Below are 27820 nucleotides of genomic sequence, written 5' to 3' on the forward strand. Positions count from 1 at the left end.
CCGTCGAGGGTTAGGGTCTTGGGCACGGAGAAGGGGGAGTTGGGTGCGTTCTTCACGGACGCGTTGATGGCGCGCTCCCACGCCGCGTCATCCTCTCCGGCGGCGGCGGGACGGCGCCGGCCATGTCTGCGGTGGAGTCGGAAGTTCGGAGGCGGAGCGGACAAGTATGGAAAAGGAAGGAAGCATGGTTGCTCTTCCCACGCTGGCTTTTTCTGGCAGGACGCTGGCGGGTTTAATCGGGCTGGCCGGACGCCGGTAAAGATGAGCGTATTGTACGGTCATGTAGCGGCAGCCCGTTCAGTTTGTATGGACACAAAAGGGCACTTGGTGGGCCGCCGCTAGCCTGCCCACTTACAGCCTGACCCCAGCCCACCCCCACCCCCCGCCCCTTTGAATGACCCCAGTTCCGCCCCTCCCTCGCCGGCGGTCCTGAATTCCAGGCGGCGTTGCTCGTGGGAAGTCCCGACGGGAGCTGCGCGTGGGGCGCTTCCCGGTGGACTACGACGCGTCCACGAGCTACTGCGCGGCGTTTTCCATGGTGAGCCTGCCGTCGCCGCGGTTCCTCTCCCCATCCGGCAGGTACTCTTCCGCACTGCCGCCCCTGTTAGAGATGCAAGTACTCATCCCCCTCTCCCTCCCTGTCAGCTCCGGCCAAAATAATTTTGGAGGTGGCTCACGTATCCTCTTGCAGGGAACGAGCGGGTGGCGTACCAGGCCGCGCGAACACTCTCCGGCTTGGTGGATCCTTTAGGTGCGTTCCCGATCTGCAGCACTAGCCTATGCAGCACCACGTTTCCTTCCCTTGTTTGTTGGATACAGTTAGCAGCCATGATTTTTTCTTCCAGATCAAATAAAGTGGTAACCTGCAAGTGGCATGATTAGTACTAGATTGACAATTCGGTCTTTGCGTTTGGCTCTTATCTGATAGTCACGGGTCGCATGCCAGATTCTTTTGGAGGAATATAATTTATTGTTGAAGACATAATGCTCTTACTTCAACCAAACGCTGGCACATAGTGTGCCTTGGATTTATTCTTTTGTTGATACCAAATAACTTATGACTAGCTATGCAGTCTTTTGTGTAAAAGTTAAAGAACTGGTTGGCTCACTTTGTTGCATGTCACCAATGTGTAATTTCTGATCCATCATGAAATAGATTGTTATTTTTCTCTTATTGTAGCAATGGCTCTATAATCCAATTATCAACAAGTCAAGTTATTTTCATCCTAATTTGATTTAATTTCAGTTCAGCGGAGTGGCAACCCAATATAATTTTATCGGTCACTGCTACCAGTTCGCAACCCTGCAACCATGATTTTTAGAATCTTGCATTGATAATTTTCATCATTACTCGAATGCTAAATGCCATCGTTTCCCATTTGCAGAAACCTTGGCTCCGTTCTTGTGAGCATCGTGGTCTAGTGTTGATTCATGTTGCTGCAATCTTAGCATATTCACTTGTTTGTTTACACAAATCCAAGCTCTGTCATCAGATTTCAGCCGCCAAGCCGAGGTAGATCCTGATATCCAGTCAAGCATACTATGGTCTATGTGGTTTTCTTAGAATTAGTACCTTTATTTTTGGTGCAATTAAGATCTCTTCTACCGTTTTTTCTTCAAATACATGTGTTTGGGAGGTACAAATTTTTCATGTCCACTCCACTTAAAAACATTTTGGCTAATTTGTTGCAGGTTGATATTATAATGATCTCTTTGATGGCAATACTATCGCGTAATAAGAGTTGGCTTTGTGTCTTCATACATGCCAACTAAGTAATGACTAGCTATTTGGCTTCACATGAAAGTTTTAAAATGTTATCAAAAAGCTACTCACATACATCAAAAGAAAAATGACATACTTACAAAGCACGTCAATGCCCCTAATGTTATTTCAGTTGTAGCTGGTCTTTGGAAATGGGTATATGTACAAATAAGAAGTATGCGTTTGGGTAAATCCTTCTGCCAATATTTGCAGTTCGTTTCTTTCCCTTGGTGGTATTTTGTATTTTAAGCTCAACACATGGCCAGAGTTGATATATGGTCGTGCATGTGGTTTACTAGCTGCTTGCGATACCTTTTGTTAGTAAATCTTTTACCTCTTTCTGTTTAGCCTGCTTCTCAGTTATTCTGCTTTTCCTGTCATTATACATAACTTTTCTTATGCATAAATACCTCTCAACTTTTTAGGTGCCTAATTATGCTACTGTCATTTGCATGAAAATTAATGATAGTGTGAATGGAAAATTCACGGAAGTTTGTGTGATATGTTAGTTGCTTTGCTTCGAGCTTTGACCATGTTCCTAGCCTAGTAGATTTTGCCTTGAAGACAGATATAGACCAAGTATGCCTAATGTATTGTAATTTGTAAATATGGCAAAATCGTGTAGAGCTTATTTTCAGTTTGCTGGCCTAGCATAGATGACATTCTAGGATTTTTAAGGGGTAATTTCTTTGACTCCAATCTTAAACATGACATAATCCTAAATGGTCGCATAATACATTCTTCTTCCACCTGATGCTACATGGGTCATATATTTCTGCTATTTTATTAGCCCCGAGTCAATTTCTAGTTCAATTCATGAGAGCAAGCTTGCTGGTGATACCTTTTGTTATTCAGAAATATACGTTTATCAGATTGGCAGTTGCTTCTCGTTTTGTATGCTATCAGTGATTATCACCTTTTCAGCTTCCTAGCTGTAATATTTTTGTGTGCTTGAAAATAGATTAGTGTGCCTGTTAGTTTCTTTACGTCCACCTTTGATCGTGTCATTACATATTAGCCTATCAGATTTTGCATTTACGGACCGAGACAGCTTCAGTATCACAAATGTATTTTCGATCTGGCAAAATGACCGTGGAGAATATTCCAGTAGCTGGCCTCTGAGCATAGATGACATTGTTAGTTTATTAATCAATTATTTTCCATCCTCCATCCTCCAATATGGCGGAATTCTAAATGGTTGCAGGATATTGGCAGAGCTGATTCTTTAGCTCAATTTTGTTCATGTAGAGATCAAGGTGAGGCTGCACCATATCACCTCTCTCCAGTTTCCATGCATCCTTACAAGTCTATCAATTCATTTATTTAGCATTAGAAGCTTATGAATTGGCTAGATTCTGGTCTGACTAGCTTCTAAATCTTGTTATATATACTGGTGATGGTGTGACAATGGACATTCCTTTTCTCTTCAGTGATTCAATTTTTTCCAAAGGAATTCTATGGTTGCAAATTATGTCCAGGTTCTTGATTCCTTTGGTAAATTGTCTGCCCATTTTTCAGGATGGACGGCGATGTTCAAAAAATTAAGTGGAACTGAAGATGTGTCTTACTCCTGGGTACACAATGAACTGTAGAGTTACATCGCATGTTGTGGTCTTCAGCGCCGGGCTGCCTAGTACGATAGAAATACAAACATCAACGCGTTGTCTAGTCGAGCTGATCTAGCTAAATAATTTGCACCGACTAATGTAATTTTTATTAAATGTTCACATATTGATTTCTTAATTTTTGATATGCACGGGATGCCTGAAATATGTAAACACATGTGTGCATGGACACATATATATGTTTATTCAAATGGAGATCTTACTCTAGCCGTACTTGTAAAACTTGCATTGTGTAATCAGGCCATCCTTGCTATTCGTATGGGCATTAAACTTTTACATCACCTATGAAATATCTTAGCTTTATTATGTTGTAATCGTTCTTAGCTTTATTTGTTTTATGTAAATATGTCTTTTATAAGTTTTTAAATCGCCTCTGATATTTCCCACGTGAGTGGTTGGCCCAGACTTTCTTGCCATGGAGTGCAAATTGAATTAGTGGCGCATGCTCGTTACCAGATTTTCTTAATAGGTTCATTGCATAGATGCTTTCTAATCACTAATCAGTCAGCGAGACACATGGGTTGCCTTGGTCATTATATTAGGTCAATCTGCCAAATTACTAGAGTGGCGGTGGCGGACGGCCGCTCCACCTCCTTCTGGCTGGATAAGTGGCTCCCGGGGGAGCCGCTCGCGACACGCTTCCCCGCCCTCTTCTCCCACAGTACACGCCCCCACGCCTCCGTGGCCGCGGTGGTATCGCTGGGGCTGGACCTCCAGAGCCGCCTCACTAGGGCTGCTGAGGAGGAGCTCCGGGCTGTGCGACGCTTCATCGACACCACCTCGCTTTCTGAGGGGGGCGACCGCCGCTCGCCCTTCTCCTCGCGTGCGGCCTACCGTGCCCTCTCGCCGGCGCGGCCCGTCGACTCTGCGGCCTGCTTGACATGGTCCCTCAAGATACCCACCAAGGTCAAGATCTTCGCGTACCTCCTCGACATCGACAGGCTGAGCACCCGGGTGAACCTCTTCCACAAGGGGTGCGCCTCCTCCGCCGCTTGCGCCTCCTGCGGTGCCCCTGAGACAGGGCGCCACTTGTTCTTCGACTGTCCCAGAGCTGCTGACCTCTGGGCTGCCCTGGACGTCCCAATCCCAGTCGGCAGTTTCTCTATTTGGGATCTCCAGTCCCCCCCCCCCCCAGACACCCACGGGCGCGTGGCATTTCGGTCTTGCGACCGTTCTCTGGTCCATTTGGAAGTCCAGGAACGACCTCGTCTTCAATGGAGTGGCCCACTCTACCGCTTCGACCCTCCGTCGGGCCGGCGACGACCTCTCTCTTTGGAGGTGGCGTCTCCGCCCATCTGACCGGGAGCCACTCGACCGGCTCCGGTCTAGCTTTCTTGCTAGAGCTGTTACATAGAATAAGGAAAACTCTCCTCCCCCCTGTATTTCCCTCATGTGTACATGGACTGGCTTCTTGGCCGCTTTCGAGTATGAATAACAACCGATGGGGTCTTTTCCCCCCGTCTACCTCGGAAAAAAAAAATCTGCCAAATTAAAACAGCAGAGGCCGGGAATGCTCGGGGGTTGGAACGGACTGAGCATGTAACGTAATTTTACGTCGCCTGACATGTGGACAGGGATCGTGGTGCAGGGCCTGGAACGGACGCGGATTGAGAATGCAACGGGGATCGCAGTGCGGGGCGAGCGACAAAGTAATTTTACGTCGCCTTGCGCGTGGATGGCGAACGTGGTGCGCGCGGGACTCGTACGGACGTGCGGGCAGGCGCGCCTGGTGCGGTGGGGTGCAAAATAATATTCTGCCCCCAGGGAGCCAAATAGCGCGTCTAGCCCATTGCAAATGTGGAAACAACACAGTCTGTACACTGCTTTTAGACTGCTTGTGGTCAGATTTAAAAATAGTGATGCAGTACACAAATTCAAACCATGTTTGCAAAAGACAACGTAAACATCATCTGTGGCTGACAGAGTCCGGTCCTGGGCTTTCTGCCCGTTTCTGCCACCGCAGGTCATGGGCCTGGCACACAAAGGATTCAAATTTTGAATCCATTAGGTACCCACCCGGGGCTTTGGGCTGGGTGGTAGTGGAGAGGTACCTAACAGCCCATCGCCTGTATGGGCTTCTGACGTCACCTGTTCATTGTACTCCATTTGGTACCAGCAAAGCCCGTTCCAGCCATATGGCCATTCAGAACCTGATAGAATTACATTAGGTACCATACTTCTGAATGTAGTAAAACGTCTTGCATCATCCAGGTATATGACACCTGCAAAACAATAAATCTCAGATTCAGTTTCCATGAAATACTAAACATAGAAGTAGACTATCGACATGATGTGGAAAGCTCGAAAAGGACCAAGAACTAAGCAGGTACCTACAGAACTAGACCCAGGTACTTAAAGATGGTAATTCACAGCCACAGTCATACATGGCCATGCCTTTTTGCGCAATCATACATATAAAAAGCGTCTGAATTCATGACAGTGTATTTCTCAGCATCACTGGGACAAAAAATCGATGTATACTTTCATTAAACAGAAACACACCATGGTTTGGGAAAACTGCATGTACTGAATGGTACCTTAAGTCGTTCGATTCGTCAGGAACTGACAAGCATTGCCCAGCCATGAAGCCAAGAGAAAACACCATCGTCTGGGATAAGGCATACACTGTTCGGCACCATAAGTCATATGATTCGGTACCTGTGTTCCATGGAGATATTGTATGGCATTCAGCACCCTAGTTCAATCTGTTAAGTACCTGTGGGAGACCCCGGCCAAAATTAACACAGAGTACTACTGGTTCAGCGCCCCACAGAATTTTGTAAAGCACCCATACGATTCATTATCTTAGAGCAACTAGTTAAGCACGTCACGGGTATTAGTTAGAACTTGGATTGCTTGTGAGACCTGAGACCTACCTATGAAAAACATCTGAGGATGAGATAGATGACTTAGGGCAAGGTGATAAAGTACATATGAGATCTCAAAACCAACCTAACTGTTAGTAGTGATGACTAATTCTCCAAAAGAATCAATTATAATTCTAGCAAGAACTAGCATAATCATTTCTATATCAAGCACTTTAGATTCCAACAAGAAGTTAGGCAGCATGAGGTGCAAATTCTAGCTAAGTGGCATAGAGAGAGCATCAACATTTGTTTAGCCATGACTTGTTCAGATGTACCTCAAGAATTGTAAATTGCCAAGAAAAAATAGCATCAGGAAAAATAAGCAAGCTACTTCACAGGGAAGAATATAACCACTAACAAATGTCAGTATATACGGCCATCAACAAATGACGTCTCTATATTTTTTTTTAGCTGAGTTACGCAAACCCCAAAACAGATTTTGATACCAAGGCAGAAGTGCAAGAATCAACTATAAACCCACTACTACAAGATCCTTCTACTAGTACAACAATACCATAGTGCTCCTTCTACCAGAACATTCAATCCTAGTTAGATACCAGCAAGATAATTGTCAAGCATATCTATAATTACACAGTTCTAAAATTACTTAGACCATATTATTGTTGAAAGTAAAACATGTCCAAACACTAAATGGAAATTTCCATCGATAAAAAACACCAGAGAAATAACATATGCTTTTACATAATCAGAGTACTACTGATTCAGCACTTCCAACAAACTTGTTAAGTACTACAAGCAGCACCCGGACTCTGTTATTAAGTACCCCATTTGTCTTGTACATGAAACTAAGTACTACAAGATCAATGATTCAGCACCTCACATCATCATGTTAAGCACCCATATGATTCAGCATATCGAAGCAACTTGTTAATTAAGATCCCCTAAAGCTTGAATAAGAACAAGGGATGCACAAATGATTCAGCACCCCAGAGGCACTTGTTAAGCACGCGTATGAGTACATATTTGTAGGTATATGTACAGCAAAGGCACTTGACAAATCAAGAATAATCTTGTAATAAAATGATACTGTCAAATAAACCATGATAAGCTTTCAAGCATAATTAATTCAGCACCCCACCCTGTCATCATATGCACCATACACAAGGAATGCGATTCAGCACCCCTCACTTGCTAAGCACCCATGATATCGACTGATTCAACACCCTCACTCCATCGAAGTATATTCTTATGTAATTATGCATAAGGACGAATATCCAGCAGCTCGCACACGCAACTGAAATGAAAAATGCCATAGATGGGACACGATCTCATACCTAATCTTCCTCCCATATCCAGATACAACACTGCACAGCCAAAATAGCAAGATGAGCACAGGGAGATCAATGGTGGAGAAAATAGATTTTTAGAAAGATGTTTGAATGCAAATCTTGGTTATTTCGAGAGTGGTACTGAATAACAATCATCACTCATGAATGATTCAGCAAACCATAGAATCTTGTTAAGAACTCATACGATTCAGCACCTGAGAGCAACTTGTTAAGCACCATGTCAATTCAGTACTAGAAGATCAATGACTCAGCACCAACCTGAGGTAAAACCCAAGACCAATGATTCAGCACTATCAAACCAATGATTCAGCACCCGGGTACCTACGGAAAAATGCCACATACGATCATAAAAATTAGATTTTCCAGAAACCAAGTTCTTCGATAACCCTGCTGTCAATAGATTAGGGAACAAGTTGAAGTGTCAAAGCTAGCTTGCATGGGTAGAAAAAATTCTCAAGCAGAAGTCAAATTACGGAATAGTGCACACATACAGGAATGCGCAATAACACTAGAAGAAACATGTGTTTCAATATAAGAATCTCACTGTCTTTTTAGGATATGTAGTGCTTGACCACGGACTAAAATAGTGGAAAAAAACTGAGAACAAGCCATTCATCTAGGCAAAAAATGATGAATATTTGCTCTTATGCAACACAACACACAACTTGTCAAACATCCACGGAAAAATACAATCCACAGCGAACAAATCACCCAAGACATTTCAACACATGCAAAAATTTAAGCCAGCTAGTGGCATATTCAGGCCACATGTATATGAAGAAAAGGGAAGAAGCCAGTGAAATTATGTCAACGTCTGAACAAAGTTCAGTTTTATTTCAAGGAACTCAGCATATTTTGATGCAGAAGATTAACCAGATTTAAAGGATTTAAAAAATCTTCAGAGCACCATAACACAGAATAGTAAATGTATCATAAGAAGATGAAAAAATTCCTTATTTCTAAAAAAAGAAGTGGTCCCAATCCTTCATCACAGCAAGAAATTAAGTGCATGGACACAATGTGCATTGAGACACATGCTGGCAGTCAAGAGCTTTAGTCTAGGTTTCCCTTTTTTTCCATGGACAGATATGTTGGCACACTCTTGCTAGGTATTGAATAAGAACAAACTATATAAACCCACATCAAATGAAACATGTTCAGAGAAGCAACAAGTCCACACTTTGAACAACAAGTATATGAAATGTAATTATTGAACCATAAAATCAACAACAATAATAGTGATAGTTCAACACATTCAGACATCTTTAATATATCTTCAGAACTTGTGCCATGATCAAGAAGCAGCTACCAAATATGGAATGAATTCTTTCACGCTCTACTTTCTGACACCCAAACTTGACAGAGAAACACAACAGCAAGATGAAAACCTAAAAGCATTACTCTGGGTCCACTGACACGAAGCTCATATGGCCACTACTCTTTAATGATTTAATACCGGTGCAAGATGGCAAAATGCACTACTACAGCTAAACCCCCCATCTAAAAAAAGGCGGCGAGGAAGGAGTGGGCGTGATTTCCGGCGAGGAGGAAGGATCCGGACGCGGTGACTCGACGGAGATGCGGCGGGGACGCGGTGACTGGACGAGGAAGCGGCGACGCGTGGGCGATGATGTTCGTGGCGGCGCTGGATCCTCTGGCCGGCCGGTGAAGCGGCGATGCGCCGAGCCTGCCGAGGAAGCGGCGATGCACCGTGACGGCCGGGAAATCGTCGATGCGCCTGGCCGGCCGGGGAAGCGGCGATGCGCCGGGCTGGCCGGGGCGAGCTTGATCTGCCGGGATCGTCACAGAAGCAGCGATGCGCCGGGCCTGCCGAGGAAGCGTCGATGCACCGTGACGGCCGGGAAATCAACGATGCGTCTGGGCGGTCGGGGAAGTGGCGATGCGCCGGCCCGGCCGAGGCGAGCTTAATTCGTCCTACTAGCTAACTAGGAGGCCGGACAACCCACACGCTTGGTTACGTATTGCTAATTTTGGGGTGCCACACTTTGCAGACGCCTAAGCTTTAGTCAATTTTAAGTTTGACCAAATTTATGTGTTAATATAGAAATATTAACAAATATCAAATCAATATCAAAATATTCACTAGAAAGTATAATTTCTGAAAATGTCCATTTTGATATTGTACATAACCAAGTTAGAAGATATAGACTTTTGACTAAAACTTAGGCGCCTTACATTTTGGGACGGAAATCCACACAATTTGATTTGGCCTCCTCCTTAGAGGTCTATTATCACCTTTGCCAAATAAAGACTTTGCAGTTTGCACCTTATTTTTTGCAGCCACATCACACAAAAACACTCACACTTGCCCATCTCAATTTTCATGTGCACGAATAAAGAAGAAATTTCATTTTTGTCATCTACCTGCGAAAATTAAAAAGAACTAAAAAGTCATTTTTTCGAGTGGAGAGAAGAAAGAAACTATAGTTGACAAAGTTGTAGGTGGCCCGTGGAAGATGCACATGGATATGTGGCAAAGGTGGGTTCATGTGAAGCAAGTTTGTTATGGATCTTGCATGAAGCATTTTCAAATGAGGAGAAAGCCAAGCAAAGTCGTACATACATGGTACGAAACTTTGTGAATGACTCTTGAACACCAAAACATTTGCAAGCATGACTTGTTTGGTATTTTGACTAGTAATCTACGCCGCATGTGATGGTTGCATGCTCGCGTTTAACAAAATTTTGATTTTGTTAGAACCACATTTGTTGGTTAGGTTTCAAATTTTGCTGAAACTTCTCGTATCTGTGGCATTTGTACTACCATGTGAACGGAAATGACCGCGACAAAGAAGGCCAATGTCGAGTACTTAAAAATTTGGCATCCTCGTCATTTCTTTTTGTTGTTTTTGAAATGGGAGTATGGTCTAGAAGGACCTATATTCTGCGATAAACAGGCTTTACAAAGAGCACCCATATGAAACAAAAAATTACAACTAGACCAAGATTCAAATGGGCATAAAAATTTAAAAAAAATGAAAAACCAAAGCGTGTAGTCTACTTATGTTATATATTAAGCATTCAAGGTGATAAACAAGGTCTAGGCATATTCAAACCAGAAAAAACATGTATCTACCCCTAACCCTAAACTCTGTCTTATGAAGTTAAGCACGAAGAAGGATTTGCATCTCTTTATTAATAATCTAATAGCCACTTCGGAGTGACTAAGAAGGATGCATTCTTACCTTTTCATTTTCATGTTTTAAATTTGTTTAATTAAATCTTGGTTAAACCTAGGTTTGACCAAGATCAAATGGGCATAAAAATTCAGTAAAGATCAAAAAATGAAAACCAACGCACATAGTATTCTTATGTTATATATTAAGCATTCATGTTGATAAACAAGGTTTAAACATATTCAAACCAGCCAAATTATTTATCTACCCCTAAACCTAAACTCTGTCTTATGAAGTCGATCAAGCATGAAGAAAAGTGGTTTTGGGTTTCAAACATGGAAATTTCAAAAACCTCCCAAAAGTTTCATTTTAGAGTGACTAATAAGAAGGATCCAAGCTTACCTTTTCATTTTCATGTTTTAAACTTATTCAAACCTTGGTCAAACTTAGGATTTGACCAAGATTCAAATGGGCATAAAAATACTTAGAAAAATCATGTACGTATCTACCCCTAACCCTAAAATCTATCTTACGAAGTCAAGCATGAAGATAATTGGTTTTGGTTTTCAAACATGGAAATTTGAAGAACCCCCAAAAGCTTCATTTTAGAGTGACTAAAGGATCCAGGTCGGGATTACCTTTTATTTTCATGTTTTAAACTTGTTCAAATCTTGGTCAAACTGTAGCTAGGATTTGACCAAGTTTCGAATGGGCATAAAAATTCAAAAAAATGAAAAACCAAAGCACATAGTCTTCTTATGTCATATAGTAAGCACTAAAGTTGATAAACAAGGTCTAGACATATTCAAACCAGAAAAATCATGTACCTACCCCTAACCCTAAACTTTGTCTTATGAAGTCAAGCATGAAGAGAAGTGGTTTTGGGTTTCAAACATGGAAGTTTCAAAAAAATTCCAAAAGCTTCATTTTAGAGTGACTAAGAAGGATCCATGCTTACCTTTTCATTTTCATGTTTTAAACTTGTTTAAATCTTGGTTAAACCAAGGATTTGACCAAGATTCAAATGGGCATAAAAATTCTTAGAAAAATCATGTACGTATCTACCCGTAACCCTAAACTCTATCTTGCGAAGTCAAGCATGAAGAGAAGTGGTTTTGGGTTTCAAACATGGAAATTTCAAGAGCCCCCCCCCAAAAAGCTTCATTTTAGAGTGACTAAAGGATCCATGTCGGGATTACCTTTTATTTTCATGTTTTAAACTTGTTCAAATCTTTGTCAAACCGTACCTAGGATTTGACCAAGATTCAAATAGGCATAAAAATTCAAAAAAAATGAAAAAACAAATCACATAGCCTTCTTATGTCATATACTAAGCACGCAAGTTGATAAACAAGGTCTAGACATATTCAAACCAGAAAAAACATGTATCTACCCCTAACCCTAAACTCTGTCTTATGAAGTTAAGCACGAAGAAGGATTTGCATCCCTTTATTAATAAACTGATAGACACTTTGGAATGACTAAGAAGGATGCAATCTTACCTTTTAATTTTAATGTTTTAAACTTGTTTAATTAAATCTTGGTTATACCTAGGTTTGACCAAGATCAAATGGGCATAAAAATTCTTAGAAAAATCATGTACGTATCTACCCCTAACCCTAAACTCTATCTTACGAAGTCAAGCATGAAGAGAAGTGGTTTTGGGTTTCAAACATGGAAATTTCAAGAGCCCCCCAAAAGCTTCATTTTAGAGTGACTAAAGGATCCAGGTCGGGATTACCTTTTATTTTCATGTTTTAAACTTGTTCAAATCTTGGTCAAACCGTACCTAGGATTTTACCAAGATTCAAATGGGCATAAAAATGAAAACAAAATGAAAAACCAAATCACATAGCCTTCTTATGTCATATAGTAAGCACGCAAGTTGATAAACAAGGTCTAGACATATTCAAACCAGAAAAATCATGTATACCCCTAACCCTAAACTTTGTCTTATGAAGTCAAGCATGAAGAGAAGTGGTTTTGGGTTTCAAACATGGAAGTTTAGAAAACCTCCCAAAAGCTTCATTTTAGAGTGATTAATTAAGAAGGATCCATGCTTACCTTTTCATTTTCATGTTTTAAACTTGTTTAAATCTTTGTTAAACCAATGATTTGACCAAGATTCAAATGGGCATAAAAATTCTTAGAAAAATCATGTACGTATCTACCCCTAACCCTAAACTTTATCTTACGAAGTCAAACATGAAGAGAAGTGGTTTTGGGTTTCAAAGATGGAAATTTCAAGAGCCCCCCAAAAGCTTCATTTTAGAGTGACTAAAGGATCCAGGTCGAGATTACCTTTATTTTCATGTTTTAAACTTTTTCAAATCTTGGTCAAATCATACCTAGGATTTGACCAAGATTCAAATGGGCATAAAAATTCAGAAAAAATGAAAAACCAAAGCACATAGCCTTCTTATGTCATATAGTAAGGACGCAAGTTGATAAACAAGGTCTAGACATATTCAAACCAGGAAAATCATGTATCTACCCCTAACCCTAAACTTTGTCTTATGAAGTCAAGCACGAAGAGAAATCGTTTTGGATTTCAAACATGGAAATTTCAAAAACCTTCCCAAAAGCTTCATTTTTGAGTGACTAAGAAGGATGCAGGCTTACCTTTTCATTTTCATGTTATAAACTTGTTTAAATCTTGGTTAAACCTAGGATTTGACCAAGATCAAATCCGGAAAAAAATTCATCAAAAAAATGAAAACCAAAGCACATATAGTATTCTCATGTCATATAGTAAGCATTCAAGTTGATAAACAAGGTCTAAACATATTCAGACAAGACAAATCATGTATCTACCCCCTAACCCTAAACTCTGTCCTATGAAGTCAAGCATGAAGAGACGTGGTTTTGTGTTTCAAACATGGAAATTTCAAAAACCTCCCAAAAGCTTCATTTTATTGTGACTAAGAAGGATCCAGGCTTACCTTTTCATTTTCATGTTTTAAACTTGTTCAAATCTTGGTCAAACTTATGATTTGACCAAGATTCAAATGGGCATAAAAATTGGGAGGAATGGTACATGAATTACAATTTTAAAAAAACAAGGTAACTTAAATACTTGGATGCCCCAAAGATGTGTGGAAGCCCAGAACAATGACAAAACATGTGCGCATGTAGCATCCAATTCAAGTAGAACACATACGAGGCACCAATAGTTTGACCTAAATTTGAAATCAAAGAGAAGGTGGTTAGAAAAAATCGAAATTGGCAAAGCAAAGCATGAAATCATGAATTTGTGATGCACTATAGCTATGAAAAGTATAAAACAATGCATACCAAAATGATTTGTTTAGAGGAATACTAGTTCAACTTATTTAATTTTATATTAGTAGCCCAAAATCGAACCAGTAGTTGGATATTTTTGAACTTGATCTGTAGTAGTGGGCAAAACCCTAGATTAACCTATTTAATCATAGATTCGTAGGTCGATTTTTCTACTTTTTTATTATTACTATGCACCACATGTGTGGTTGCCCGTCGAGTGAAACTCGGAGGAAGAGGGATCACTCGGAAGGAGAGAAGAAGGGAGAGAATTATGGTGTCTCCCCTTTTTCGGGTGATGATGTTGACTGTTGTGCAGGGTTTGTCAGTGCGCAGGAGGTGCGAGCGAGGCCGAGAATGAGAGAGATTTCTTTTTTTTCTGAGAGGGACAACCGAAGGATCTAGAAGGACCCAGAGACTTCCAGTACGCATCCTGATGCGTCTTCTCTTGACAAAGAAGATGGCTTGGAGTTTGTGTACCTACCGCACTTGACTTTTGCTCACTGAAGTGTGGGACCTCACGCATGGGCACCACACGTAAGTGACAGACCTGTTGGTGTAAAAACTCGGTTGATTATTATACTACATTTGTACAAAGTTTCCTATGGATTCAAGGGTACGAAAGCCAAGTTAACTCATTTACATGACATTATTTTTTCCATAAAGCCAAGTTAACTCATCTATCAATTGGTACATTTTGGAGTGACTAACAAGGATCCAGGCTTACTTTTTCATTTTCATGTTTTAAACATGTTTAAATAGTGGTCAAACCTATGATTTGACCAAGATTCAAATGGGCATAAAAATTCAAAAAAATCAAAAAAATGAAAAACAAAAGCACATCGTCTTCTTATGTCATATAGTAAGCATTCAAGGTGATAAACAAGGTCTGACATATTCAAACCACAAAAATCATGTATCTACCCCCTAACCCTAAACTCTGTCTTATGAAGTCAAGCACGATGAGAAGTTGTTTTGGGTTTCAAACATAGACATTTCAAAAACCATCCCAAAAGCTTCATTTTGGAGTGACTAAGAAGGATACAAGCTTACCTTTTCATTTTCATGTGTTAAACTTGTTTAAATCTTAGTCAAACCTAGCTAGGATTCAAATGGGCATAAGAATTCAAAAAAAATCCAAAGGGCATGGTCTTCTTATGTAATATAGTAAGGCATTCAAGTTGATAAACAAGGTCTAGAAATATTTAAAGCAGACCAATCATGTATCTACCCCCTAACCATAAACTCTGTCTTGTAAAGTCAAGCATGAAGAGAAGTGGTTTTGGGTTTCAAACATGGAACTTTCAAAAACCTCCCAAAAGCTTCATTTTAGAGTGACTAAGAAGGATCCAGGCTTACGCTTTTCATTTTCATGTTTTAAACTTGTTCAAATCTTGGTCAAACTTAGGATTTGACCAAGATTCAAATGGGCGTAAAAATACTTAGAAAAATCATGTATGTATCTACCCCTAATTAACCCTAAACTCTATCTTACGAAGTCAAGCATGAAGAGAAGTGGTTTTGGGTTTCAAACATGGAAATTTCAAAAACCTCCCAAAAGCTTCATTTTAGAGTGACTAAGAAGGATCTAGGCTTACATTTTCATTTTCATGTTTTAAACTTGTTCATATCTTTGTCAAACTTAGGATTTGACCAAGATTCAAATGGGCATAAAAATACTTAGAAAAATCATGTACGTATGTACCCCTAACCCTAAACTCTATCTTACTAAGTCAAGCATGAAGAGAAGTGGTTTTGGGTTTCAAATATGGAAATTTCAAAAACCTCCCAAAAGCTTCATTTTAGAGTGACTAAGAAGGATCCGGGCCGGGCTTACCTTTTATTTCATGTTTTAAACTTGTTTAAATCTTGGTTAAACCTAGGATATGACCAAGATCAAATGGGCATAAAAATTCAAAAAAATCTAAAAATGAAAACCAAAGCATATAGTATTCTTATTTCATATAGTAAGCATTCAAGTTGATAAATGATACGTCTCAAACGTATCTATAATTTCTTATGTTCCATGCTAGTTTTATGACAATACTCACATGTTTTATACACACTTTACATCATTATTATGCATTTTCCGGCATTTTCCGAAGCGCCAGTTCCTGTTTTGTGATGTTTTTGGTTTCAGAAATTCTACAAAGGAAATATTCTCGGAATTAGACGAAACAAACGCCCAAGGAATTATTTTTCCACGGAGCTTCCAGAAGACCGAAGAGGATACGAAGTGGGGCCACGAGGCGCCCAAACCATAGGGCGGCGCGGCCCGGGAGGGGCCCGCGCCGGCCTATGGTGTGGGGCCCCTGTGCCTCCACCGACTCTTCCCTTTCGCCTACTTAAACTCTCCGTCGCGAAAACCCTATTACCGAGAGCCACGATACGGAAAAAGTTCTAGAGCCGCCGCCGCCAATCCCATCTCGGGGGATTCAGGAGATCGCCTCCGGCACCCTGTCGGAGAGGGGAATCATCTCTCGGAGGACTCTACATCACCATGATCGCCTCCGGACAGATGTGTGAGTAGTTCATCCTTGGACTATGGGTCCATAGCAGTAGCTAGATGGTTGTCTTCTCCTCATTGTGCTATCATGTTAGATCTTGTGAGCTGCCTATCATGATCAAGATCATCTATTTGTAATGCTACATGTTGTGTTTGTTGGGATCCGATGAATATGGAATACTATGTCAAGTTGATTATCAATCTATCATATATGTGTTGTTTATGATCTTGCATGCTCTCCGTTGCTAGTAGAGGCTCTGGCCAAGTTGATACTTGTGACTCCAAGAGGGAGTATTTATGCTCGATAGTGGGTTCATGCCTCCATTGAATATGGGACAGTGACAGAAAGTTCTAAGGTTGTGGATGTGTTGTTGCCACTAGGGATAAAACATCAATGCTTTGTCTAAGGATATTTGTGTTGATTACATTACGCACCATACTTAATGCAATTTTCTGTTGTTTGCAACTTAATACTGGAAGGGGTGTGGATGCTAACCCGAAGGTGGACTTTTTAGGCATAGATGCATGCTGGATAGCGGTCTATGTAATTTGTCGTAATGCCCTAAGTAAATCTCATATTAGTCATCATGATATGTATGTGCATTGTTATGCCCTCTCTATTTGTCACTTTCCCAACTGTAATTTGTTCACCCAACATACTATTTCTTATTGAAGAGACACCACTAGTGAAGTGTGGACCCCGGTCCATTCTTTTACATCTGAAATACAATCTACTGCAATCATTGTTCTCTACTGTTTTTCGCAAACAAACATCATTTTCCACACCATACATTTAATCCTTTGTTTACAGTAAGCCGGTGAGATTGACAACCTCACTGTTAAGTTGGGGCAAAGTATTTTGATTGTGTTGTGCAGGTTCCACGTTGGCGCCGGAATCCCTGGTGTTGCGCCGCACTACACTCCGTCACCAACAACCTTCACGTGGCCTTCATCTCCTACTGGTTCAATAACCTTGGTTTCTTACTGAGGGAAAACTTTCTGATGTACGCATCACGCCTTCCTCTTGGGGTTCCCAGTGGACGTGTGCTTCACGCGTTATCAAGCTCTTTTTTCTGGCGCGGTTGCCGGGGAGATCAAGACACGTTGCAAGGGGAGTCTCCCATATCCAATCTCTTTACTTTGTTATTGTCTTGCTTTACTTTACTTTATTTACTGTTTTGTTTGCTTTCCCTATATCAAAAACACAAAAAATTAGTTACTTGCTTTACTTTATTTACTGTCTTGTTTGCGTTCTCTATATTAAAAACACAAAAAAATTAGTTACTTGCATTTACTTTACTTAATTTAGTTTGCTTTATTTACTATTGCTAAAATGGGTACTCCTGAGAACACTAAGTTGTGTGACTTCACTAGCACAAATAATAATGATTTCATATGCACACCTATTGCTCCACCTGCTACTACAGCAGAATTTTATGAAATTAAACCTGCTTTACTAAATCTTGTTATGAGAGAGCAATTTTCTGGTGTTAGTTCTGATGATGCTGCTGCCCATCTTAATAATTTTGTTGAACTTTGTGAAATGCAAAAATATAAGGATGTTGATGGTGACATTATAAAATTGAAATTGTTTCCTTTCTCCTTAAGAGGAAGAGCTAAAGATTGGTTGCTATCTTTGCCTATGAATAGTATTGATTCATGGACTAAATGTAAGGATGCTTTCATTGGTAGATATTATCCTCCCACTAAAATTATATCTTTGAGAAGTAGCATAATGAATTTTAAGCAATTAGATAATGAGCATGTTTCCCAAGCATTGGAAAGAATGAAATCTTTGGTCAAGAATTGCCCTACCCATGGACTGACTACTTGGATGATCATCCAAACCTTTTATCCAAGATTGAATTTTTCTTCGCGGAACCTATTGGATTCAGCTGCTGGAGGTACTTTTATGTCCATCACTTTAGGCGCGGCAACAAAGCTTCTTGATGATATGATGACCAACTACTCTGAATGGCACATGGAAATGACTCCACAAGGTAAGAAGGTAAATTCTGTTGAAGAAACCTCCTCCTTGAGTGATAAGATTGATGCTATTATGTCTATGCTTGTGAATGGTAGATCTAATGTTGATACTAATAATGTTCCTTTAGCTTCATTGGTTGCTCAAGAAGAGCATGTTGATGTGAACTTCATTAAAAATAATAATTTCAATAACAATGCTTATAGGAATAATTCTGGTAACAACCATAGGCCATATCCTGCTAGGGGTAATCCTTATGGTAATTCTTATGGTAGATCTGTTTTGCCTAATGAGGAAAAGATGCTAGAAATTGAAAGAGCTACTAAGAGCTTTATGCAATCACAATATGAGCAAAATCAATTGTTTACTAAAACTATGAATGAACAATCTGCCTTGTTGAAAAATATAGGGAATCAACTTGAAAATTTGAATATGGAGATTTCTGGTTTGCAAACCAAGCTTTCAAATGCTGAAAACCGAATCTCATACATGTCTGAGTCACAATCTTCTTTAATTAATAAAATGGCTGCTAAACCTGAGGATAATGATAAAAAAAATTGTTACTACAGCAAACTCTATCCAAGTTCGAAGTAATGAAAATATTAGATTGATGGCTGAATTGCATGCTAGGTGGGAAAAAGAAGAAAAATTTGCTAAAGAGAATAATGTAGCTAAAGTTTGGACTATTACCACCACTAGTAATGTTGATGCTTCACATGTTGCTAAACCTCCTACTATCAATGGTAAAATAATTGGTGTTGGCAATGTTTCTACTCCTAATGCAAAGCGTGCAAAACTGCCTGAAACTGCTAAAACTGCTGAAACCACTTGTGATAAAACTGCTGAAATTTTTCAAAATATTGGGGACAATGATCCCATTGCTTTAGATCATAATGGTTTAGATTTTGATGATTGTCATATCTCTGAATTTATAAAGTTCTTACAAAAACTTGCTAGAAGTCCCAATGCTAGTGCTATAAATTTGGCCTTTACAAAACATATTACAAATGCTCTCATTAAAGCTAGAGAAGAGAAATTAAAACTTGAAACTTCTATTCCTAGGAAGTTGGAAGATGGTTGGGAGCCCATCATTAATATGAAGGTCAATAATTTTGATTGTAATGGTTTATGTGATCTTGGTGCAAGTATTTCTGTTATGCCTAAGAAACTCTATAATATGCTTGACTTGCCACCATTGAAAAATTGTTATTTGGATGTTAATCTTGCTGATAGTTCTACAAAGAAACCTTTGGGGAGGATTGATAATGTTCGCATTACGGTTAACAATAAACTTGTCCCCGTTGATTTTGTTGTCTTGGATATTGAATGCAATGCATCTTGTCCCATTATTTTGGGAAGACCTTTTCTTCGAACTGGTTGGTGCTATTATTGATATGAAGGAAGGGAATATTAAGTATCAATTTCCTCTCAAGAAAGGTATGGAACACTTCCCTAGAAAGAGAATGAAGTTACCTTATGATTCTATTATTAGAACAAATTATGATGTTGATGCTTCATCTCTTGATAATACTTGATTCACACTTTCTGCGCCTAGCTGAAAGGCGTTAAAGAAAAGCGCTTATGGGAGACAACCCATTATTTTACTTCTGCACTTTGGTTTTATATTTGAGTCTTGGAAGTTGTTACTACTGTAGCAACCTCTCCTTATCTTTATTTTATTGCATTGTTGTGGCAAGTAAAGTCTTTGATAGTAAGGTTGATACTAGAATTGGATTACTGCGCAGAAACAGATTTCTTTCTGTCACGAATTTGAGTAGATCTCTCTGTAGGTAACTCATAAAAATCTGCAAAAAATCATGAGTAATCCTCAGATATGTACGCAACTTTCATTCAATTTGAGCTTCTTCATCTGAGCATGTTAAGTGCCTCGAAAAAATTCGTCTTTACGGACTGTTCTGTTTTGATAGATTCTGCCTTTTATTTCACATTGCCTCTTTTACTGTGTTGAATGGATTTCTTTGTTCCATAAACTTTCAGTAGCTTTGGGTAATGTCCAGAAGTGTTAGGAATGATTGTGTTACCTCTGAACATGTGAATTTTTGATTATGCACTAACCCTCTAATGAGTTTGTTTTGAGTTTGGTGTGGAGGAAGTTTTCAAGGGTCAAGAGAGGAGGATGATACAATATGATCAAGAAGAGTGAAAAGTCTAAGCTTGGGGATGCCCCCGTGGTTCATCCCTGCATATTTCAAGAAGACTCAAGCATCTAAGCTTGGGGATGCCCAAGGCATCCCCTTCTTCATCGACAACTTATCAGGTCACCTCTTGTGAAACTATATTTTTATTCCGTCACATCTTATGTGCTTTACTTGGAGCGTCTGTATGTTTTTATTTTCATTTTTGTTTGAATAAAATCGGATTCTAGCATTCTTTGTTTGGGAGAGAGACACGCTCCACTGTTTCATATGAACACTGGTGTTCTTAGCTTTACTTTTAATGTTCATGGCGAAGGTTGAAACTTCTTCGTTCATTGTTATTTGGTTGGAAACAGAAAATGCTTCATGTGGTAATTGGTATATTGTCTTGAATAATTTGATACTTGGCAATTGTTTTGCTCAAATAGATCATGTTTAAGCTCTTGCATCATGTACTTTGCACCCATTAATGAAGAACTACCATAGAGCTTGTTACAATTTGGTTTGCATGATTGGTCTCTCTAAAGTCTAGATATTTTCTGGTGAGGTGTTTGAATAACTAGGAAGACAGTGTAGAGTCTTATAATGCTTGCAATATGTTCTTATGTAAGTTTTGTTGTACCGGTTCATACTTGTGTTTGCTTCAAACAACCTTGCTAGCCAAAACCTTGTACTGAGAGGGAATTCTTCTCGTGCATCCAAATCCTTGAGCCAAAAACTATGCCATTTGTGTCCACCATACCTACCTACTACGTGGTATTTCTCTGCCATTCCAAAGTAAATTACTTGAGTGCTACCTTTAAAATTCCATTCTTTTTCTTTGCAATATATAGCTCATGGGAAAATAGCTTAAAAACTATTGTGGTAAAGAATATGTCGCTTATGTGTCAACACCCGGATTTTTAAGTCCAGATGCCTATTATGTCATTCCTAGCAATCCCAGGAATATTGTTTTTGCGAGACATAATAGATTGATATCACAACACATCATTCATTACAACACATAATTGTCTTACAAATAAAGGATCACATGATCTAGTCTCATTACAATAATAGAAGTTCTATTGATCCATTACATAACACATGGCGGAAGCGAAATAGCGTAGTAGTAGTCCATCTATTCCACAGGCAACTGTTGACGTCAGGAGTGATCCTAGTTGTCGTAGACGTCCTGCTGTCCTTCTTCCGGGTTCTGGTACTCTTCTTCATAGTCTGGCCATTTGAATAGCCAGGGACACAGCCATGAGTACTTTAAAGTACTCGCAAACTAATACTAGGGTAAATACTATCAACTATAGAAAAGGGGTTCTAAGCTCTAGTTTCATTTGCATAAAGCCAGTTTTATTTCATAAACACTTTAATAATCAAAACTCTTCATTTGCTTAACTAACTCAAGTGGGAACATTAGTGTCATTCCCACAACTCAGTTGTGATTCAAAGTCAAAGTCACCTTTCAATTCAAGTCACCATTCACCATTCATATTTTTAGAAAAGTTCTGATGACGGAACAGTATGGCCTTTCCAACTGTCCATGACCGCGGACGCGGCTATTCGAATAGGTTAAACTCTGCAGAGGTTGTACACTTGTGCCACAACAATTGCAATAGTTCGTCAGGGGTAACTGGCCCTGATTTATCGTACGAAGTACGCGAACTACCAATCCTAACCTTTCATTTACATACTCTAGTATAGGCACCTCTCCCCATGAGCTTGGCCTCCCGGTGAAAACAAACCGTCAACCCGGGAACTGCACAGGGCTTGGGTAGGACATTCACCTCATTTCATGTCATTTCACATTCAATGGAGGCAGCCTCGGCATAACCCCTATGACGCTTGTAAAGAGGGAACCCATACTAAAATACATAAGTTTCCAGCTAAGCCTTACCCAGATTCAGGTATTGTGGGGGTACTTGTAAAATTGGAATGGTATCGCATCCGAACCCAACCATCAGTTTTGGTAAAATTCACCAAGTCATTCACCATTCATATTCACCTTCAAAATCTTTCAATAGAATGACTCATCATTCCAAGGTTTTCAAAGTCATTTCAATTCATAAGTTCCCAACTAGAATAGTCACTTTTTAATATTGAACGCTAGCAACTAGTGATGAGGGGTGCTAAGTATCTTGGAGCTTGCTAGGATAAGTGTAATTCTCTTGTACTATTCTATAACTAAACCAAGTGAATCATAAATCAAAAAGTAACTTTGATAAATAAAATTCAATAAAGCTTGTAAAGTAAAAAACTTGGGATAGGATCATAAAGTAAAATGTAATGGTGCCTTGCTCTTGTAGAGCTTTGCACTTTGCAAGAATATAAACTTGCAACCAAAATAGTTTGCATTAGTCTAGCTTGCATTGGTAATAGCTTGCCTTGATTGGTGATGTGATCAAAGTTTTCTTGCTCTTCCTCTTGGTAGAAAACCTCTTCCTCTTGATAGTCTCCGGTACTAGCGTCTATAAACGAATACGAGGATACAATCACCAAACAACACTTAAGTAGTCATAATTGGCCTTATTGGCTCACACAAAGTATCTAACATCACTACTTAACATTTATTCACAAATTATGCTAGGGTTTCCTTAGTTAATATTAGGAAAATAATTTCCTCTCATTGAAATTGGAATTAGGGTTTCTCTTTGGTTTGGAGAAATAATTTCCTCTCATTGAATCTTCTTAAGATTTAATCTTCTCAAATAACCAGGGATGATCACATGTTGACCAAGGTCAACACTTCACACTTATTATTTGAGAAAAGTGATTTAAATGAGATTCATCATCTCATGTGATTTACATAACCATTGTAATTTAAATACTATATTGATTTAAATTCCACAAGTGAGAAAGTATGAGCCTAAGCAATAGAGGTCATCACATTACTTCATAACACTTGAGAAAATGATTTAAATGAGGTGCTACTCCTCATAGATTTAAATTCCTAAAAATTTGATATAGTTTAAATGGACTAGTATTGACTACATAGCCAATATTTTGCTTCTAGCCCAGGATCATGTACAGAACCTATATCATACTTTTACATGGTAAATTAGAGTTGGTGAAATGTGAATTATATAAATTGGATTCACTTCAAAATTCAAAGTGGTTGATTTTTAAGATTTATTTGAATACTGAAAAGTCTCTGTGTTGTTAATTTTACTATTCAAAATCTACACCAGTTATGGGGTTGAATCCAGTGGGGTTAGCTAGATCAATTCATAAGCTTTCTGTAACATTTTGGTTTGCTAGATTTGAGTTTGTAGATTTGAAACTATTTAATTTTTATCACAGACCAGAATTGAAAATGAGCTGAAACGAATTAAGACAAAGTTTAAATTGTTGGGCCGCGCGGGAAAAGTAGTGGGCCGAAATGGTTTGAACAGAGAAACTAGCCCAGCAGCGCTGCGGCCAACTGACATGGTGGGACCCAGTGGTCAGTGAGCTTTACACGTCGAAGCGGTATGCGCTGTTGTGGACCGTAGGATCGAAAGAGGATCTAACGACGCAGAGTCGTCGTCCACGTCGACGAGCGGCGGCACAGGCACGGCGAGGGTTTGGTGCTGGCGGCTTACCGAAGCTCCGGCGAGGCACAACGAGCGTTCGCGGTGGCGTTGTCGAGGATGAGGAAGCAGAGGGTGGTCGCGGCTGGTGCGGAGGTGGTCGCAATCTCCGTCTCGATCTGGCTACGGGAGCGGCAGTCTCCGGCGAAATTCCGGCGGGCCGGCGGCTAATTGAGAAGGGGAAAGGGTCGAGGAGGACGAGGGGTGAGTGGGGAGCAAGATGGTGTGAGGATTTAGACGCGGGGGTAGCTCTATTTACAGCTGCGCTCGTGTGCTGTGGGTGTCCGTGGAGGTCGACGGTGGCGACGGCGTTCGAGGGCGTGAAGGGGCAAGGTAGGGGGCGCGCTAGGTAGCTGCGATCATGGCGAAGCTAGGGAGCGTGCTGTCGCGAGAAAGGGAGGAGGGGACGGCTCAGATAGCTTCCGTGTATGCGGCGGGTACTGGTGGCAAAACATCGACCATGGCGACGGCGATGGGGCATGCGCGAGCTAGCGAAGATGTCTAGGATGTAGCTGGGGGTGTGGTGATCATGCGTGCACAGTGAGAGAGGGAGAGGAGGACGAGAGCGTCCAGGCGAGGCAGAGCTCTGGCGGGTACCGTGGCATGCCAGTGCACGCTCTGGCGTGCACTGGACGCGGTGATCACGCCTGGCCCGAGTGTTGTCGTGCAGGATTTGGATGAGCATCGTGTCTGGCAGGTGCAGCAAAGTGTGGTGAGTTCTGTTGACATGGTACAAGGGACCAGAGGGAAAGAAAAACCATGAGTGGCATGGTGGTGTCCTTGAGCTCGGCATGGTGGAGATTTTGATCATAGCACCTCTTTAATCAGTGAGAAAGGGTAGGGCTTGATGCAGAGGGAAGGAAGTTGATGATCACATATGGAAAGGGGTGGAGGCTAAAAACCAGTGGATATTAGAGTGTATGTTGAAAACAGATTGTTGCCTGCCAACTGTTTGATAAAATGGCCGCAAGAACATTTTGGTCGAATTTTGGAATTCTTTTTGGTGCAACTCATTTATATAATTAATGTGATAGAATGGTGGTGGTGTTCATTTTGGTGTTGATTTGCAAGTTTTCAAAATTGGGGTCATCTTCACTTTGTTTCAATGTCACTACTTGTCAATTCTATTCTAGTCAACCTGGTCAAAGTCAGCACTGGTGGTCAACAGGAAAGTTGTTCACCTTGACAAGGTCTTGGATGACATGGCAAGTGTTGACCAAGGTTGGTTTAAGAAAAGTCAAAACCAGGGGGGTAAAGTGGTGAAGATTTTATAAAATGGCCATATGACCATTATCATATGTAAGTTGAATTTGAATTCATCTTTGATTTGAATTGGGTTTCTTTGATTCAAATGGGTGTGTTATTGATATATAAGTGTTTTACAAACAATAGCACAAGCCAAAGTGGCCTTGATTGAAGATTTGCAAAATTGGCTAAGTGTGTATGTGAGTGAAAATGGGATTTTCTCCCTATTTGATTTCTCTCTTTTTGATTTGCTTTTTCTTGACTCTAATGTGATTCTTATTAGTTTAGAAACATTTCCAAACCATTGAAACCATTCCAAAAGGTCTAGCTCACAGATTTGCAAAAATGGCCATAACACATAAGAGGTGATGTGTCAATTTTTCTTAATCTTGTAAATTGTTCCCCTTGCTTTACTTGGGCATGGGTTAGGGTCAATTTATTGTTAGATTAGGTTTAGAGATGGTTTCACATCATTTGGTCAAGGTTTAAAGGCATAGGGCAAGAATTGGGTATTATGGCTATGTGTCACATATTCATCTATGCATATGTTGCATTTGATTTTTAGTTTGACTTGGCTTGACCCAATTGGTGTTGTTGAGTGTTGAAATGGTATAGAGGAGTGATCCAACCATTCACAACATGTCCTAGGGTCAAGATTCTTAAATTCACAAATTTGCACTTTTCTCTCATATGCCTCTATGGCATTTTTAGTTTCTTTTTATTTTCTTGTGTTTCACTTTGGATTTGGTTTGCTAAGCACTAGGTAAGGTGTATGAAGGTTTTCCAAACCTCTAAACAAAGTAGAAGAGCTTAGGGTAAAGATTTCTAAATATAGCCATAGGCACATATGCCTTTTTCTTATTTAATCTCCTTTTATTTTATTTTAACTTGGGTGGTGAAAAGAGGGGTGAGGTTTAGGGTTTAAGATTATTTGAAACTACTTTAACAAGCAATCATGGCAATAGCACAAGAATTAAGCAAGATCACTAGGTATCAAACTTAATTGAATAAAAGTTTTTGTTGGTTCCAAAATTTGGAACAAGGGAAATTCATTTGTTTTGTTTTGAGATTTTTGGGATGTTACAAACCCTTTCGCCTTAAACAAATCTCGTCCCGAGATTTTAAGAAAAGTTAGGTTCCTAAGAGAGATTGAGCATTTTGATTAACAGGAAGACATACTTGGCATGGTCTGGGGTGCTTCCTGAGCTTCAGTGGCATTCATGTGGTAGAGGCGGCCGTTGTTGTTGTTCTGGTTCCTTCTTCCTGCAAAGCGGCGCTGTTGCTGAGCCGGTGCTGCGGTATTGGCGGCAATCTTGGCAAGCTTCTTGGGGCACTCATTGGAGTAGTGACCCACAACTCCACATTCATAGCAGTTGATTCTTGCCTTGTCCTTGGGGGTGGTGGGGGTAGCATTGCTCCCAGTCCTCGGGGCAGTATTGGTGTTGTTGTTGTTTCCATTGTTGTTGTTGCTGTTGTGGTGGTTGTTGTTGTTGTGGCTGTTGTTGTTGTTGCCTCCGGGCTTCGGGGGTCCTCCGTTGTTGTTGGTGTGGTTGGGGCGATAATTCTGGGCAGGGGGCTTGTTGTATCTTGGGGTGAATCCTCCAGAGGAGTTGTTGCGGTACTTCTGGGTATGGTGGGGTCCATTCTGGTTCATCATTCCGCGCTTGCGGTTCTCATTGGGCTGATGCAGCTTTCCTTCCATCTGTATGGCTGAGTCCACGAGGGCTTCTAAGTCAGCGAACGGAATGTTCACTAACACAGTTTGCATTTCATCATGCAGTCCGTTCAGAAATCTCTCCTTCCTTTTCTCATTGGTGTCGGTCTCATCCGGTGCGTACCTTGACAGAGTGAGAAACCTGTCGTGGTATTCCACCACGGACATTCTTCCTTGCTTGAGTTCACGGAACTCACCTCTCATCTTCTTGATCAGTCCTTGGGGCACATGGTATTTGCTAAACTTCAGCTTGAAGTCTTCCCATGTCATCATCTGTCCCGCATTCATTGCACGGGCACTTGTCCACCAGGCTCTGGCAGGTCCTGACAGATAGTGGGTGGCGAACAGTACTTTTTCTGCAGCTTCAACTCCCACAACCTCGAGGTTGTTCTCCATGGTCTGGAGCCAGTCATCAGCATCAAGGGGCTCTTCAGTCTTGTTGAATATTGGTGGGTTGGTGTTCTGAAAGTTCTTCAGCTTCGATCCAGGGTGATCGTGGTTTCCATGGCCTTGATTGTTCTGAGCTATCTGTTGCAGTGCAGCTATGTTGGCTTGGCGTTCAGCTCTTTCGACTTCTCGGGTTGCCATCATTGTCTGCAGTAGTTGCATCATGGCATCCTGGGTGGCGTTGCGGGTTGGTGGGGCCATCTAAACATTGAGGTAGATGATAAGATAAGA

General features: G+C 40.5%; 1 long non-coding RNA gene across 2 annotated transcripts; it reads left to right on the plus strand.

Moving 5' to 3' along the window:
• The first annotated feature begins 408 nt into the window (after positions 1 to 408).
• On the plus strand, positions 409 to 3670 carry LOC124661874. Of its 2 annotated transcripts, XR_006990323.1 has the most exons (5): positions 409 to 579; positions 692 to 751; positions 1386 to 1513; positions 2967 to 3018; positions 3281 to 3670. It is a non-coding gene; the product is annotated as an uncharacterized LOC124661874 (long non-coding RNA). The 2 variants fall into 2 exon arrangements; XR_006990322.1 differs by lacking the exon at positions 2967 to 3018 and having other exon boundaries at positions 414 to 579.
• Positions 3671 to 27820: the final 24150 nt, after the last annotated feature.

The sequence above is a fragment of the Lolium rigidum genome, chromosome 6, assembly GCF_022539505.1.
Source record: "Lolium rigidum isolate FL_2022 chromosome 6, APGP_CSIRO_Lrig_0.1, whole genome shotgun sequence".
NCBI classification, from domain to species: Eukaryota; Viridiplantae; Streptophyta; class Magnoliopsida; order Poales; family Poaceae; genus Lolium; species Lolium rigidum.